This window comes from Ambystoma mexicanum, chromosome 3p (assembly GCF_040938575.1).
Source record: "Ambystoma mexicanum isolate Mex_15411 chromosome 3p, UKY_AmexF1_1, whole genome shotgun sequence".
Lineage (NCBI taxonomy): Eukaryota > Metazoa > Chordata > Amphibia > Caudata > Ambystomatidae > Ambystoma > Ambystoma mexicanum.
In genome coordinates, this window is record NC_090925.1 from 874702536 (window position 1) to 874708535 (window position 6000).

The window sequence follows — 6000 nt, forward strand, 5'->3', positions numbered from 1 at the left end:
ATCCTGGTTGATGCCTGCAAAACCCAGACGGACCTCGCGACAGCCAGAAACTGGGAAAGAGCCGGAATTTACACAAGGGGCGACATGTTTGAAGAAGGCACATTCAGAGAACTAGAATCGCTACAAGCAAACGAAGGAATCACGAGTGGCCAATTTCTGTGGTACCATCGCCTCAAGACAACTGCCAAAAAGCAATGGACAATGTGGCCAGAGGAACCCGCTCCAGATCCCCTCCTCCAGGAAATGTACGACCTAGCTGATGGCTGGAAACCGGTGTCCCGCCTATGCAATAAACTAATCGACAGACCGAACCCGAAAAGCACATCACTGAGACAAAAATGGGAAACCGAATTGGAAATCAAACTATCTGATAATGAATGGGAGCGAATATTACTATACCCCAAAGAGGTGTCAAGAAACACCAGATTCAAACAGATCCAAATAAACGTCTTATATAGAACGTACATGACCCCACTGAGAGTGGCTACCTTCAACAAACAGGCATCTCCAGAATGCCCCTGGTGCGGAAACGACAAAGCTGATATGATCCACATGTTCTGGACTTGCATCAAAACGGCGAAATTCTGGTCCATGGTGAAAAACACCCACACAAACGCTGGGCTAACCAGATACGAGTGGAACCCAAAAGAATGCTTATTAGGGGCTCATCCCAGACTGAGCAAATACAAGCACCTAGTCAAACTAATGGATTTAGCCTGCATTCTCACAAAGAGATCCATAGCAATGGCATGGAAGTCACCAGGGGGTCCGAGGCATGAACGATGGCTTAAAGACCTAGAAAGATGGACGGAAGCTGAGACCAGAGCTTGGCAAGAAGGAACCAACTCAGGCGGCGATAATGCTAACGACACCTTAGAATCATGGAAAGCTCTGCTGTGTGACATACAGTATGCCGCGGACCATAAACCCCCCTGAGAGCACACCCCGAACAGCAATTTGACTAAGAACCACCCGAGAGATGGAAACCCCTTGAACTCAACCCCTTCTGGCGTCTGAATCGTTGGACACCTGCCCCCTCCTCACTCACATTGACAAGAACAATATACTACACCATGAAGATTGTATTGGTTAACTGTTTGTTTGTTACGTTAATATCTGTTAACTATTAATGTATATGTATTTGCACAAATGCTAATAAAATACTTAAATGGAGTTCATGGATTTGGGTTGTGGAATGTATTTTTGTCTGTCTCCTTGTTATATTTGACTTCTGATACCCCTGGGGAAGGTCCCCATCCATGGAATTATGGACTGAAACATGTAGGGTTAGGTTGATGCGACCAGGGCGTTATATGTATATGTATGGTTTATGTGTTGAGGTCATTAAGTGTGGTCATTAGGGCCTTCTATATTTGAGAATTGTTCTTAGGATCTATATGTAATGTGTATGTCATTGTGATTGGGCTTGTTTTGAAATATTGATATATTTTTTTTTAAATTGACACTTAACATGACACTAAATAGGATTTGTTATTGTACTTGAATTTTGTGTTTTGCATCTTCTGTCCTCCCTCCTCTGTCGAAAATACGTGTGCTCACCCGCATGTGGTTTAATTTCTACCTTTTGGGTGTATGATGTTATGAATTGCCCCCAGGCAGGGATTTTGCTGAGATTCCTCCCTCTCAGATTGCTGGGGCTGTGCTCGTGTGAAGTATATAGTGTTTAAGAGGAACCACAAAGAAATTGTTCAAGGTGGGGGGCAAAAGGCCCATTTTTAAGAACTGAAGGTGCTCAGAAGAAGTGACGTGTTTCCTTCTTGAAATACAGTTTACTGAGCACTCCAATTGTGACATGTCTTGAGATGGCTATAAGGCAAATCCATTTTCTACCTTGGCTGGCAGGCAGAGCATAAAATGGCACCTCACTGCTCCGAAGATGCTCTGGTTGGCGTGGCAATCAAATAAGGTGGGATTCTAGCTTTCGTCCAGCGAGGAAATATACAAAATCGCAGGTGCTCGCACAATCCTATAGGAACGATTCTTCACATGGGAAAGCGGGTTTCCTTGGCACATGAAAATAAGCCCCTGTTTGGCAGAGGTCTGTGAAGGGCAAGACAAAAGTTTGCTATTGCTTCAATGAACGAGAAGGACTATTAGGACCCACAGTGGAAAGAGGGAATTCATAGCTCTCACCTGACAGATAGAGTTTAACATTTTACATGGGATTAAGGTCTGCTCAGACATTTCCGACCTTGAACTTGCAAAAAGCCAAGTATCTGAGAATCACTGTGTGACAAAATGGCGCCCCATCTGCCTGGGGAATCCTTGTCCTATTTCATCATTCATTCTGCACTTGTTCTGAAACGTGATCACCCTCACAAATATTTATTGTGTGTAAATTTCGCATTCAACATCCTAGTACCCACATGTTTTCATGTTTCCTGTGTGGTTTTTATGTTGTTTTAGATAACTAAAGAATAGAATGGTTCTGGTAAATTTTAATCTAAAAGCATAGATAATGTTATATTAGTGGCATCATAAAGATATCAGTGCAAGACTGCCAATATATCTTTACAACAACAGATTGAATAAGGTGGAAAGGGGTATGAAAACATTTAAATAAAGAAGGCTGTTATGGAAGGGCTTCCCTCTATTAAAATAAACTAAAAAATAGTTGCATCACCACAAATTCAAAGAGCACCGGTAGAAACAGCATTGATATTATGACATTTCTGGTAAACTGCTGGTGAACAAATCCTATCACACCAAGGTGTAGATTGATCAATATGTAGTATAGAAACACAGTGGGCCTCATACTGACCCTGCCGGTCCGGAAACAAGGGTGCCGGTAAATTTACTGGCACCGTTGTTTCCAGACCGACATATTACAGCTCAGTCTGCCGGAGCTGCCATGCTAGACAGGTCTGACCCTACCAAGCACAGCGGCCACTGTAGGCAGACCCGTCACGGAAGCACGGACACCGTTAACAACGGTGCAGTGCTTCTGTGTACGCATTCCAATAGAGTTTTTTCTTTAGGACTCTATGGGAATGGAACAACATTTTACCGGCTCCTGACGTTCCGGGCCGCCAGGGTTGTAATCTCCCGGTGGCATCGGGAAGTCAGGAGCCGGTAAATATTTAAGGGTCAGGCGGCAACCCGCCGATAGCACCGGCACGGTTACCGCCGGACCCGTAATGAGGCCTAGTGTCTCGGATCTGGGACACCCAAATACGTATAATTGTTTTTTTTTAAATAAAACGCCTAAAACGGGATCAGAATTCAAACCTGTGTTGCCTTGCTTTCAACACAAACCAGTTGCCCCTGAGCTACACTTCCTCACCAGATCAAGTGCAGGTTGTTGGTCAGCCGAGTACTGCCATGTCAAGCAAGGCACTGAGAACCAATTCCCTTGATCAAAATACGTGCACCCTAAGAAACCAAAAATCAGCTGGCCAGCACTATCAGACACCCAGTGTTACTACACATCAACTACATCAGACAACCAAAGATCAACCGTTGTAGAAAGTCAAATCAAATGAAACTTTCAGATAAAGATCACCACACCCGACTAAGACCCAAAGAGCAATGAATACTATCACGCCCCTAAAAGACCATGGCTACCACCAGCCACCAAAGGAAATGACAGACAGCAACAGATGCTTAAAGATCAATGGATGCTATCAGACAGGCAGCTAGACACTCAAAATATACAGCCTCTATCTACCTCAGACACCCAGCCAATGACATGACATGATTGGTTATTTATAATGCGCTTAATACCCAGACCCGGGAGTCAAACCTGTGTTGCTCTGTGGCGTCTTACTTTCAAGGCGAGCATGTTGCCTCTGAGCTATCTTCCCGGGATGGCTAGACATGCTCGGACACCCAGAAACCAATGGAAACAGACAATTAAAGATGAATATATACTTATGTTAAAAATAAGGACGAGCAGATAGAGCAGCGACTCTCCAGTCAGGACATCTTCTGCCACTTGAAATGCTTGTTAAAATGACGACAAAGTCGGTTTGAAACGATTGAGGGACACAAATAAATCCATCGTTTGTCTTCTCCACAGCTTTGTGATATAAAGCAATACTTACTGGCTCTATTATTCCACAAAAGCTGGGAATGCGTGTGGGTTGTTATAGCTGTAAAACGACAGGTCTTTCTGGAACTTTCCCTCCAGCTCTCAATCCTCAGGGCTGCTCAGGGCTGGTGGGTCCTAGCTGGAAGAGCTGCGCGTCCAGGTTGGCGTTTTAACACACTGCTGGCTGGCACACCTGCCAAGGGAGTGTCTAGGTCGCAGCTATTCACACTGGCCCTGTTTCAGAGTTCACGCCCCCTAACTCAATAGCTGTGTCCACACTGTGATGGATTATTTCCAGTGTTCTGCCAACCGATCCCCAGTGTGATTTCTTTATCATAAAAGGCAGCACACCGAGCACTTTAGAGTGTAACTCAGTCAGAGGGAGGAGGTTGTTACGCACAAATGTCTTCCGAGTGTAAAGGGTAGCAATGTGTCTCAAACCAAGGTCTGTGAAGTCAAGGCAATGGCAAGGCAACGTTTAGTGAGTGTTCCAGGAGGCTGTGACGTGACGCATTCTGTTAAAAAAGGGGCCTTCATATTCGACCATACGAAAAAGGCAGTACACTTAGTTATATTTATGTACAGTGAAGACCAATGCTCTTTGATGGCAAAAGAATGTACAATAAATTAAATATCAGATTTGACTGGAATAAATACGCTAATTACAATGGTGTGTTTTAGAGTGATATTCTTACCAGGTTGTGGTAGGGAGAAAAAGCAACAGTCTCCGGTGGCAGTACATGGGTGAACTTACATAGATTAAGCACAATCAAAATTAGACATTTTTAAGAGCAGGTAGGTGGTACAGACATCTATGTTGGGGATGTGACAGTGTTGTAAGAAGGGTTGGAGTGGGGACAGAGAAAGGGACAGAGACAGGTTAGTGGTGAGGGAAAAATGGTAGCTCAAAGGCAGATGAGAGGTACGTTAAGAGGATAACTCAGAGGCAAGGAGTTAGGCTTTACATTTGGCTTGCAACAAATCGATGTGGACAGTTTCTTAGACATCCGGGGGAAGAGAATTTCATGCAACTGGAGCAAGAAGAGGGAAAGAGCGGAAGCGAGTAAGGAAGGGCGAGGCGCCACAAAGGTAGTCGAGGATTACGAGTAGGCTCGTAGAGTTGGATAGAGGTGAATAGATATGGTGGTGCCTTCCCATGGATACACTTTTGAACGAGGAGAAGAAATGTAAATCTGTCCCTGTTTTGCATCATCAGTCATCCAGCCAGGTGACGGAACGAGGCAGTAGGTGTGAAGTGAGGGAGTTCAAAGCGAGAAGAGGTAGAAAAGCTGCTAATCTTGTAGAGAGGACAGAAAACATAGTTGGGGAGATCAAAGAGTAGTCCAGTTTGGAGAAGACAAGATCTAGTAACTCCATACACCTGGTAGGCCCAAAGAATAAACGGATGAAAGGCCTTGGCAGGTCTTTCCAGTCACATGCAGCACGAGTATGGAATAAACTCCCAAAAGACCGGCGTGCGGATAGTAATCATGGTACGTTTAGGACATTTTTGAAAACAGTACTATTTGAATGAACTCCTGACTTGATCTGCCCTATACTTGATCTCATCTTCTCTCCTCGTCCTGCACCCTGATGCTAATACAAATGCATAAATAAATGGTTAAGAGGTGCTTGGTGGTGTTGAACTAAAGGAGGTGCCTGAATCGCCTAATTGAGGTTTCTAACTGAAGACGAGCAATGGAGGGTGTCAGGTGGGGACTGTATAGGCGGGGGAGGAGATGAGAGAGAGTATTTGGCAGGGAGGAAGAGCACCTCTGCTTTTGAGTTTTTACATGAAGGAGGGGGAAGCCACCCCAATATTTAATAACATAGAGACAGTTAAAAATGCTGAAAAGATCAGAGGAGAGTTCAGGAACAGAGAAAAAGATGTGCATGTCTCACCTGAAGAGTTGGTGCAAGAACGCAAAGGAGGAGATTAGTGCCTTAGT

General features: G+C 44.5%; 1 protein-coding gene across 1 annotated transcript in view; it reads right to left on the reverse strand.

The window, feature by feature from the left end:
* LOC138581042 (sulfotransferase 1 family member D1-like) overlaps positions 1-4227 on the reverse strand; it is a 231763-nt gene extending 227536 nt beyond the window's left edge. Inside the window, exon 1 of the mRNA XM_069652070.1 lies at positions 4065-4227. The gene's annotated coding sequence lies outside the window, so the exon portion shown is untranslated. The remainder of the gene's footprint in view (positions 1-4064) is intronic.
* Between the last annotated feature and the right edge of the window lie 1773 nt (positions 4228-6000).